Here is a 12,888-nt window from a genome sequence, read left to right as displayed (position 1 = left end):
TAGAGGGAGTGTCAGAGAAGTTTTTCCAACCATATTTCATAGGTTATGAGTTAGAACCATGTGTCACAAGTTAATCCAAGTCAGGGCGTTTTCTGCCCAGAAAAATAGGGGAACCTTGGACTTTTAGCTTAGACCCAAGAAGGCCCAAGCCAGGCCCTTGAGCCACCTCAAGTTTATGAGATGCCCTTAGGTCAGGAGAGTCTTTTGTAAAAGGTTTTAAGGAAAACTTGTAGTTTAAGAGTGTCTAATTCACTCAAGAAACTATAGTTGTCATTCTGAAATTTGGACCAGTGAGCACTTTCACTTATCACATAGTTTTAGAACACTTAGAAGTGAGTATTAGGTCGACCACCATAGTTGTAAGATAGTAAAGGTCAGTAGAGCAAAAGGCACAAGTGAGGGTCAATAGGTCTTGGATGGTTTAGTAAAGGCACATCGAGTTAGGAAGCCAAAATTTGAAGACTTTGTCTAGTTTAGCGACCAAGTGACTTAAGTGGTAAGTCGAGATCATCCAAGCCTAGTGTTGCATTATGGTATATATGGTGTAATTTGGTGTTAATATATGATATGTGATTATGTGGCTATGTGTGTACTTTTGTAATTTAAAGGTGAATATAAAATTAGGTGCACATAGGCCTAAGTGCCATCCGTGTTTAATTTTGAGTTGTAAATAGGTTAAGATGGTAAGAATATATTATAATGAGGATTATTATTATTTATGTAGGATCTCGAGACGAGTGAAAACTTGCCATAAAGGTCGAGTGAAGCTCCAGTTGCTCCTACTAGTTAGACCAGACAAGCCTTTCTCAAGGCAAGTGATTCAACTTGACCTTCGTATTTACTGTAAACAATTCATATTTATATCAATGCAATTATCCTGAGTCATTTTGATATATTTAAATCAAGCGTATCTTTTGTTTATCTTTGAGTTATATAGAGATGCCATGAACCCTCGAGTACGTATTGCAAGTAGTTCAAAAGTCTTTCATGATAGTTAAATGCCATGATAAAATGAAGAGTTGATATATTACTTGATTGATCCTCTTGATTAACATGTTGATGATTCCTAAGTATTGATATCTCATCCTGATACTTGAATCCCTATAGAACCTTACCTTGAACCCTGAAAGTCAGATACTTATCAGAGTGATTCCTCATTGATTGATACCCCTCTTTCTTATCCTAAAGCTTGACAATTCTGATATATCCTGAGCTAAAAAAATCATTTCTTCATACCTTAACACCCATAGTATTCATGAAGCTTATCTTCTTAATGATCCAACACCTGTACCTTGACGAGAATCCATTGCTTTATGCCCAATTTGGCACCTCCTTTCATAATATCCAATAACCTCACTAAATTCCCTTGTCCAAACTTTGATACATGAAAACCATTCATATACCCTAATAGGGTTTCGTTTTGTGATTCATGGCTCTGAGAGTTAGTACCATTTCCCCGTGATTCGAGTTGATCTATAATCCCTTGATAAAAATGTTTACTGTTAAAAAGAGATTTCGTTATAATTCGGCATCAGTTTTTGAAATAAATAAAATGTGGGTTTTTAGTCCCAAAGGGGGATAAATGTTTTCTTTGATTAGTGGATCTGGACTGAGACGCGAGTCCTTTTCACACTTATATTAGGCTTAAAAGTTGCCTAGGGATTCCCGTTAATGTTTTAGAACCCAGCGAGGTTCGGGATTACTTCGCGGCTGATCACCGGCTGTAATCCGTAGCGTCATAAAATGATTTTGATTAAGACATGATTTTAAAATTGTTTTGATACAAGCAAAATGATGCCATCTCACATAGATTTATCTCTCGTTATCATTGGTTATGTCTTTCCATTGTCATTCTTAAAGGTATATCTTGATTTATGTTTGTATCATACTGTTAGCACTTGTTGAGCATTTGGCTCACTTCTTGCTTTACCCTGATATTACAGCTAGCAGCTATGGTTAGATTCAAGCAGACTGCCCGTAAGACCTGTGATGCTGATGCTTATGTTCGAGCTCAGGTAGAATAAGTAATAATAGTTTGTGTGAGGACTCGGTAATTGTAATCAGATGTAATAGTTGGTAGTGTTGGGCTGTTCCAAACCCTAAACTGTAAGATCTTGGAGTTGGTTGTGTATTCTTCCCTTAAAATGTTGTAATAGCTATATTTATTTTGCTTTTTAAGTTGGGGGTGTGACATAATAAGCCAAAGTTAAATCTTGTTAAGTTTGTAGCTAAAACTGTAAAGTCTGATTCTGAAAAGATGAAAGATAATGATACAGAAGTTAAGGCAGAGTCAACTTCTGACAAATTAAAACAGGATAAACCAGCTGAAGTTAACGTAGGCTTAATGACAAAGAAGCAGCTTAAGTACAAGCTGAAAGAGATTAAGGATGTAAACAAGGTAAATCCACCTAGGAAAAATAGGAATGGAAATGAAGGTGTGAACAAAAGCAATAATTATAAGTCTGTTCCTAATGCTCCTAGTAAGAAATGTAATAACTGTGGAAACACTAGCCATCTTGCTTCTTTTTGCACGAAGAATAAGGATATAAATTATTTACCTCCTAAATAAGGAGTTAAGAGTCAGTCTGTTAGGTTTAAACCATAAAATCCTTGTTTTCGTTGTGGTATTTTATGGCATTCCATTTATACTTGTAAGGAATATCATAGTTTGTACTATGATTATTATCAAATAAAACCTTCTTTGAAGAAAGTTAGCATTATTCCTTCTAGTGTAAGTTCTGATGTAAAGTCTGATACTGTAAATTCTGATAAGAAAAATGTTAACATAAACTCTGATGTTAAATCCGCTGCAAATGTTAACAAACTTAATAAGGCCAAAGGATCCAAGCAAGTCTGGGTCCTTAAAACTAATTATTAGTGGTCTTTGTGATTGCAGGGCAACAGGAAATATATCCTGGTTCTGGACAGTGGATGTTCAGGACATATGACTGGAAATAAAGCCCTGCTATCAGACTTTGTAGAGAAAGCTGGCTCAGGAGTTTCTTATGGAGATGGCAACATGGGAAAAACTCTGGGATATGGAAATATCAATCTTGGAAATGTCATCATTTAAAAAGTAGCTCTAGTCATAGGACTCAAACACAATCTGCTGAGTGTTAGTCAAATCTGTGACAGAGGTTATCATGTAGATTTCTTTGAAGAATACTGTGAAGTTGTAAGCAAATCTACAGGCAAAGTTGTTCTGAAAGGATACATGCATGGTAACATTTATGAAGCCAAGCTTTCAACAAGTTATGATGGTTCTGTAATCTGTTTGTTAAGCAGAACATCAATTGATGAAAGCTGGGATTTGCACAAGAAACTCTCTCATTTAAATTTTAACAATATAAATGAACTAGTCAAGAAAGATCTTGTGAGAGGACTGATTTGCTCCTGATGGCCTCTGTGATTCATGTCAAAAGGCAAAATAAAGAAAATCTTCATTCAAGAGCAAGACTGAATCTTCAATTCTTGGGCCTTATCACCTACTAATTGTTGATCTATTTGGTCCAGTGAATGTCATGTCTATTGCAAAGAAGAAATATGCTATGGTCATAGTAGATGAGTTTACAAGATACACATGGGTGTATTTCTTGCACACAAAAAGTGAAACTGCATCTATCTTGATTGATCATGTCAAACAACTGGATAAGTTGGTCAAAGACTCTGTGAAAATCATTATAAGTGATAATGACACTGAGTTCAAGAATATGATTATGGAAGAGTTCTGCAAAGACCGATGAATAAAGCAGGAATTTTCTGCTCCTGGAACTCCACAGAAAAATGGAGTTGTTGAAAGAAAGAATAGAATTTTTATTGAAGCTGCACAAACTATGCTTGATGAAGCGAAATTACCAACCTACTTTTGGGCTGAAGCTCTGCAGACTGCTTGTTTTACTTAGAATGCAACACTTATCAACAAGCATGGAAAGATACCATATGAGATGGTGAAGAAAAAGAAGCCAAATCTGAAGTACTTTCATGTATTTGGATGCAAGTGTTTTGTTCTTAAGACTCATCCTGAACAACTATCCAAATTTGATCTAAAAGCTGATGAAGGAATTTTTGTTGGATATCCACTTTCCACAAAAGCCTTCAGAGTCAACAATTTAAGAACAAGAGTTGTCATGGAACCTATCAATGTCTCTTTTGATGATAAGAAGATTACTGGACTTGAAGATTTCAATGATCATGATTAGCTGAGATTTGAGAATGAAGCTTTAAATTCTGATTCTATAAATTCTGATAGTCTAAATCCTGATACTGCAAACTCTGATGGATTAAACTCTGATGTTATTAAAACTGTGGTGACAACGCCAAAGGAAAATGTACCTGTGCAGGGGGAGCATATTGAAGATCCAACCACATCTCAAGAAGCATCAGAACCTAGAACATGCTCTTCAAGTTCTGATTCATCAAGTTCTGATGGGCCAAGTTCTGATAATTCTGGAAACTCAAATTCTGATTCATCAAGTTCTGATGGGCCAAGTTCTGATAATTCTGGAAACTCAAATTCTGAAGGATCCAACTTAGAGAGCATAATTTCAGGGGGAGCATCAGAAAATGTTGATGGAGACAGCATGCATCATGGGGGGGCATCCAGTTCTAGAGATAATCTTCCATCTGCAAGGAAGTGGACTAAAGCACATACACCTGACTTGATTATTGGATATCCTGAAGCAGGTATTAGAACTAGAACAGCAACATCAAATGAATGTCTCTATCATTCTTTTCTTTCTCAGGTTGAACCAAAGAAAGTGGAAGAAGCTCTTCAAGATGCTGATTGGGTGCAAGCAATGCAGGAAGAGTTAAATGAATTTGAAAGAAATAAAGTCTGGACCCTACTGCCAAGACCAAAGAATAGATCAGTTGTTGGTACAAAATGGGTGTTCAGAAACAAAACTGATAGTGATGGCATAATTACAAGAAATAAAGCAAGACTGGTTGCAAAAGGATACTCTCAACAGGAGGGAATTGATTATGATGAAACATTTGCACCAGTTGCTAGATTGGAAGCCATAAGGATATTTTTGGCTTATGCTACTCACAAAAAGTTTAAAGTCTTTCAAATGGATGTAAACAGTGCTTTTCTTAATGGAGAGTTGGAAGAAGTATATGTTGAACAACCTCCAGGTTTTGTAGATTCAAAATTTCCTAATCATGTCTACAGACTTGATAAAGCACTTTATGACCTTAAGCAAGCTCCAAGAGCATGGTATGAGACATTAGCTCAGTTTCTTCTGGAAAGTGGATTTAACAGAGGGACTATTGACAAAACTTAATTCTATCTCAACCATAGAAACGTCTTACTTTTGGTACAGATATATGTTGATGATATCATTTTTGGTTCTACAAATGACAGACTTTGTAAAAGGTTTGCCAAGCTAATGCAGTCAAGATATCAAATGAGTATGATGGGAGAACTTAGTTATTTTCTGGGCCTTCAAGTCAAGCAGAATGAAGAAGGAACTTTTATTTGTCAATCTAAGTACACCAGAAATTTGTTGAAGAAATTTGGAATGCAAGACTGTTCAAGTGCATCCACTCATATTGCCACAGTAAATAATTAGATAAAGATACTGGTACATCAGTAGATATTACTGATTACAGAGGTATGATTGGCTCACTACTCTATCTAACTGCAAGTAGACCTGATATTATGTGTGCTACATGTCTTTGTGCAAGATTTCAAGCAGATCCAAGAGAACTTCACTTAACAGTTGTGAAAAGAATTTTCAAGTACCTTAAGGGTACAGCTGATCTGGGATTGTGGTATCCTAGGGAATCAGACTTTAAGCTAATAGGTTACTCAGATGCAGATTTTGCAGGGTGCAAAATTGACAGGAAAAGCACAAGTGGAAGCTGCCAATTTCTTGGAGGCAGATTGGTTTCTTGGTTTAGCAAGAAACAGAAGTCAATTTCCACATTAACTGCAGAAGCAGAATACATTGCTGCAGGAAGCTGTTGTGCACAGATTCTTTGGATGAAGAATCAGTTACTGGATTATGGGTTAGAATTTTCTAAAATACCTATTTACTGTGATAATCAAAGTGCTATTGCTATGACAGGTAATCCAGTACAACACTCAATGACAAAGCACATCAGCATAAGGTACCACTTCATAAGGGAACATGTGGATGAAGGTACAGTGGAATTGCATTTTGTTCCCACAGATCAACAACTAGCAGATATCTTCACAAAACCACTGTGTGAAGCTACTTTTACAAGATTGGTATATGAACTTGGAATGGTTTCAGGTTCTTTCTCTAAATCTGTTTAGTTTATGTTCTGATACATCAGACTTTAAGATCAATATTTACATATATTATTCTCTTTATGTAATCTGTGCTTAAATTGAAATTTACCTAAGTGCTGATTGTTGTCTGATGTGAAATTCTAAACTCTAATAGTGATATGAATGTTTCTGTGACTATTTAATCCAATGAGGATAACTGTGCTAGATGTTGACCTAGTAGTCTCTAATATACTAAAGATCCCATGTTTGAAGTAATTGTTTATGTGGAAATCTTTTAACACAAGCAAATTCTGATATTGAGCTTGGTTAGGTTTACTTTGTGTAACTTATTACTAAGTCAAAAACTAGAATAGTGCCTCTTATCTGTTAAGTTATGATATTGATAAATCTTATGGATGTACTAAATGCTGATAAGCCTCACTTATTAAAAGAAAAAGTAAAGAAAAGAAATAAATATCAGGTACTCCTTTGAGATCTAGAAAAAAATGTATATGGAAGGGAAGACCCAAGTGCATTGCTGGTATTAAGTACTATGCATTAAAAAAGCAAAATAAAATTTTCTTGGTTGCTTTTCACATTCTATGATTATTGGAGAAATACTCTGATAATAGCATAAATTCTGATAAGCAGTCATGACTCACTTACACTGAGAAGCCACTGTAAAAAGGAATTTCAAAAAATGCATAAAATGAGCACAAAACAGTTGAGGTGGATTCATGCATGACCTCATTCTATAGTAGATTTCAGACTAATGACAGATTTAGAGTACAGTTCTTAGTTATGCCTTATTTCTAAGATGTACTGAAGTGAATCAGACTTTACTCTTTGTCTGATATTTAGCTTAATGCACACACTTACACTCCATATGAATGATAAAAAAAATACTGTGGTGATCAATGTTGTTTTAGATGAACAGTTTAAGTGTCAGTTGCATAAATTCTGAGGACAAGTTCTGATGGAAGTTCTGATGATTAAGTTATGTTGAAACCATATCAGTATTTGTGGGAAGAATTACAAAAATAAACATTCACTTTTTGAGTAAAGGAGCCATATTCTGATGACTTTTAAATCTGATAATAATCAAGTTCTGATGCTGACGTGGCAGTATTTATTTCCTTGATTTATTTTTAGATCAATACTTTAATGGTTATATTTTATCAGAATATTGGTTTTAAGTGAGATAAAGACAGTAATAATCATTTGTTTAGTGGGAACAGTTTTTTTTTGAAAAACTGCATGTGCATAGTAATCATTACTTATTTCTCGTGCCCACTAACTTTTGTCTTAACTGCTGCATGGCTGACAGGTGTAACGTCTGTTCCACTTCTCAATAACTGCTGTCAAGTGGAGTGTATAAGTAAAAGAGATAAAAGATTTTAAAATCTTTTATTTACATTTCTTTCTAACCTTTCTCTCTTTTCTCTTAATCTCTCTCTGACGGTTTTCTATACAGACATTTTATCAAACACCTTTCAGGCTCTCTTCTTTCTCACTTACTTCTCAATGGCACCCAAGGATATAATCTTTAATAGAGCAAAGTTCGTCCCCAACAACTATGCTGCCATTCTCACTAAGAGTGAAGCTCCTTCGGAACTTCATTTTATACAGGATTTCTTATCTCATAGTGAAATTGGGTTCACTTTGACACAACCATCCTATTTATCTGGTACTCAAGTTCTGACGTTTTGGCGTACAGGACTTTATGATGATGGTGGTAAGAATGGAACAACAAGCATTGTGTTTACAGCAGGGGAGGTTGAGTACGTTGTTACTCCATCGACAGTTCGAAAAGCGTTACAACTACCTGAAAAATGCGAGTTTAGTTCTGCTGTTGAAGAGCCCCTGCTACAACAAATGATGGCTAATCTTAGGTATGTAAAGAATTTGGCTAAGTTGGGTCAACTCAAACGCCCATATATTCGAAAGGAATGGAGCTTCTTCTTCGATTGCATCACGAAGACGTTTGCAAACAAGTACTCAAATTTTGATGCCATTCCGATTTTGACACAACAAATTGGGTATACACTCCTAAACCAGTGTCATTTTGATTATGCAAAGACTGTGTTTTGTTTTATAGGAGATAGAATGAAAGAGGACAAAAATGTAGTTTACTTTGCTAGGTTCTGTCAGTTAATTTACAGCTACTGTACATCAGATGAACCACAACCTACAAGTGAACAAATAGAACCTTTTAGGTTAGCTAAGAGGGCTTTTACTGATCTTTTAACTACTGACAACAAGAAGGGAGTTTTAAGACCCCTTAGGATTCCTTTATCAGTAAAGCAAGCTCTGATAAATGCTGATTATGATACCTATTCATGGCTATATCCTGATGTCCAACCCACCAACACACAACAGCCATCAAAACCAACCATTACCCAAACACAGCAACCACAAACATCAGCACATACCAATCAACCATCAGCACCTACAGTGAAGCCTTCTTCTTCTAGAGCAAAGAGGACAAAGACTGTACCTCAGACACAACAAAAGAGAAGGAAGATGATTATGAGAGATGAATCTGATGATGAGGCACATGTTCAACCATCAGAACCTGTTGCTAAAGCAGCTGAGGAAGTGTCTTCTCAGAAAACAAAGGAAACCGGGAGTTCTAGGCACCTCAAAAGGCTTAGAAAGATAAATTCTGATGACAAAACTCCCAAAGTCTCTCCACCCTTGAAGAGATTTAAGAAACAAAGAGCTAACAAGGACATAGTTGAGTCAGATTCAGAGGATGTGGAAGCAGCAGCTAAGGAAGGGGATCAGGAATCTCTAATCCCAAAGGAGCCAATTGTGATTGAATCCCTTCCATCTACACAACCAGAATTTGCTGAAGCCACTGAATCTACACCTCCACTGTCACCGATTCAAGCTGAAGAAACTGCTCAAGACAGAGTGCCTACACCTTCTATGTCTCCTATTCATTCTCCAGTACATGCTGATAATCTAGGTACAAGTGTTGAAATAGATTTTCCCAACTTGAATGTGCCTGAGGTTCTGTACTTAGAAGCTCCAACCATTCCTCAACATACTCCACCAACAACACCAACTTTTGATGCTGATTTCAATACAGATATTCCAACAACACCTCTTATGAATCTAGATGATGAAGATCAGATATTAGGTGAACATCATAATTTGGATGTTGATCAGAATTTACTGCCAGATCAGTACTTAGAGGATGATTCTGAAACCTCTATAGCCTCATATATTATCATTTTATCCGAGGATGCTGATTCTGTAGACTCTGTAAGTTCTGATGCTGCAAATGTTGACACTACTGGTGAAGCTGCTACAAATGTCAATGCTGATGCAACTGGTCCTTCAGGACATGCACCTCTACAAACAGTTGATAAAGCTGAATTGATTAAAAAGTTTGTGAGAGAGGATGCACCAGTACCTTGGAGTGAAACTAATAGAGGAAGGGAATGGATCCAGGAGTTGAACAAAGTTGATTTTGTTCCTACTGCAAATATTTTTGCTGAGCACCTGGCTAAAGCTGATGAGATGCTGGTGAATGATGACTTCAAAGCACAACTTAGAGTTATTGCATTGAGTACCAGGAACCTTCAAGGTCAACACTCAATCATTCAAGCCAAGGTGAACAAAATTCAAGAAACGCTGATTCAGCAAGACATGAACTTTAAACTGGATAAGAATAGATTTTTCAATCCTGCCTTTAACAGAGTTGAGGCTATTGAGAAAGCTCAGGAGAAACAGCAAGCTCAGATTGCTGAAGTACTAAAGAATCAAGCTTCTCAACAAGTTCAACTAAATGAAATTCAATCTTTAGTGGAATTACTTCTCTCTCTCCTATTACCTGATGATGCCAAAAAGGGAAGAAAGTGATTAAGTCCAAATGCTCTACTGATTTAGCACTGAAGAAAATGGATGATGGAAATAATGACCAGGGAAACTCTGAAAAGGGTAGAGGTCATGGTCAAGGCAAAGGCTCTTCATCTAGGAAAGCAGGAACTTCTACACAGGGATCAAGCACTGATACTGATAGAAGAATAAGTTCTGATAAGAAAGTTCTGACTAAGCCTGATGTTCTGATACAGGGTCAAATTCAAGAATCACAGAAGTTTATGTAGACACTGAAGTTCAAGGGGAAGGAAATAACAGTCTACTATCAAGACCCCAAGTTACAGAAGCTGGATGAAGAAATTTCAAAAAGACTATTTCTCAAAGATAATCCAGGAATGGACTTTGAAAGTTTGAAGGAAGAAGAAGCCAGACTTAAAGCAGAAAATGTCAAATCCAAGTCTAAAGCTTCCATTACTGCAAAGAAACCTCCAAAGCCTAAGGGCATTGTGATTAAAGAGAAAACAAACTCTGAGGCAACCAAATCTGAATCCAAAGCCAAATCACAAGTAGAGGTAGATCCTAGGTTCAAGGAGAAAGCTAAAGTTGATGAACCTGTAAAGATATATATGCCAACTATGGATCTGGAAGCAAAATATGATGAAGATACTAGTCTGATTTTGAAAAAGAAGAATATTCAAACAACCTCTGACAGAGCTCATGTTGTTCAAGATCAAGACTTTGTAAATTCTGATATTACAATGAAGTAAGCAACCTCTGACTGAGCTCAAGTTGTCTTGACATTAGAAGAAAAGGAAACCTCTGACATTGCTCATGTTAAACCTTCAAAAATTCTACTACCTGGGTTTACTAAAGCTCAATAATCTACTCAACCTTTGAAGACTACAGCAAGTGGTTTTGAAGCAAGAGTTATTTGAGGGAAGGAAGCTAGAGATAAAACAGGAGTGGGTAATTCTGATGAGAGAAGAGTAAATAATTCTACCTTAGATCCTACATCTCTTTCTGAACCAGGAGTAGGGACAACTCTAGAAAGACTAAATAAATTGGAGTCTGTATAAATGGTCTACCACTCTGTGTTAAAAGAAGATATCATGTTATACATCATGACAGATGGGAGGGTATTCCAGATAAGAAAGGATGATATTCGTTTGAAGTACTTTAAAGAATTGCAACATGTACTATTTCTACTTCAAGTGAAAAACAGATCAACAGATGGTGCTGCCAGTTACTTAAAATCTAATATTCAAAGGCAGAAGAAACTTTACTCTGTAAATTCTGACAGGACATATTATCCTAAGTACAGAGCTCACAATGGAGAACTAGTTGAGATGAAGCCTAATACTGCTAAAATCACTACATTTTTGGGTATTAAGGGACTAGAATTTAATCTGGATTCTATCAAAGCTTATCTGATCAAACTGGATCAGGACATAAGGAAAGCAAAGATTAATGATCTCAGGGCTGTTATCTTTCAGACAGGAGAAGATACAGTTGAACTTAAAGCTGCAAAAAGGAGGATGCAGAATGAACTTGAATATGCTGAGAGGAGTTTGTTAAAGAACTATCTCAGAACAACTCCTGACATTAGAGAGATCACACACTGAAGCCAAGTCAAGAACTACAATTGATATATTTTGAAGGATACACAGGTTAAAGCTGATACCAGACTTTAAGGATGGTAAAAGTTCTAAAGACTGTGAGTTGTAGTTATTTAATCAAATTTTCATATGCATTTGTACTTAATATTTTTGACATCATCAAATATCTATTGAAATTGTATATTATGCTAATTTACTAGTTGGGGAAGATTGTTAGATATATTTGTGATGTCATGCCTAATAATGATTTGTGTTTAGCTTTCAGATCTTGACTAACAGGACAAATCAGGACTTAACTGGAAATCAGTACTTATACTGAAGTCAGAACTTATGATATCAGAACTTAAGTTATCAGAACTTAAGATATCAGAAGATATTCATCAGGAGATAATATCAGGACATAAGAAGACTTTCAGATAAGGAAGGTGGCTGATTGAAGGAAAGAAGATTAAGACAAACACAAGAAGAGATATGCATGGAGAAGAATTCTATGAAGAATAGAAAACTTGGAGGAAAAGATAACTGATTGGTATATTTTAGGATGCAGACTTATATTCGATATCAATTAGAAGATTATCTTGTAACTGTGTGGTATATAAACACAGCATAGGATTTACACTAGATGTGTTATTGTAATCGAGAATATTATTCATTGTAACCCTAGCAACTCTCGTGATACTAGTTCATCACTGAGAGAGAACGGTTCCATTGTAATACTGTTTTATTAATAAGATTATTCTGTGTTTCATACTTGTGTTCTTAATTCGATTTGATTGTAGTATACACTGTATTCAACCCCCTTCTACAGTGTGTGTGACCTAACATTTTCTTCCAATCAATGAAAGATTTTCACTCGACAAGTTAGTACACTTATATCTTAAGGAGATTGTGATGTGACGTGGAGTTCCTGTATCCATTATATCTGACCGAGATCCACGTTTCAATTCAAGATTTTGGAGACTGTTTCAAGAATGCTTTGGAACCAAATTAAACATGAGTACCGCTTATCATCCACAAACAGACGGACAAAGTGAAAGAACTATCCAAATAATTGAATATATGTTACGAGTCTGTGCAGTTGATTTTGAGGGCAGTTGGGATGAGCATTTACCGCTAGTGGAATTTTCTTACAACAACAACTATCATGCAAGCATTGGGATGCCACCTTATGAAGCTTTATACGGAAGGAAATGCAGATCCCTGGTGTAT

This window comes from Apium graveolens, chromosome 5 (genome assembly GCF_009905375.1).
Source record: "Apium graveolens cultivar Ventura chromosome 5, ASM990537v1, whole genome shotgun sequence".
Taxonomy (NCBI): Eukaryota; Viridiplantae; Streptophyta; class Magnoliopsida; order Apiales; family Apiaceae; genus Apium; species Apium graveolens.
Note: the sequence above shows the minus strand (reverse complement) of the source record.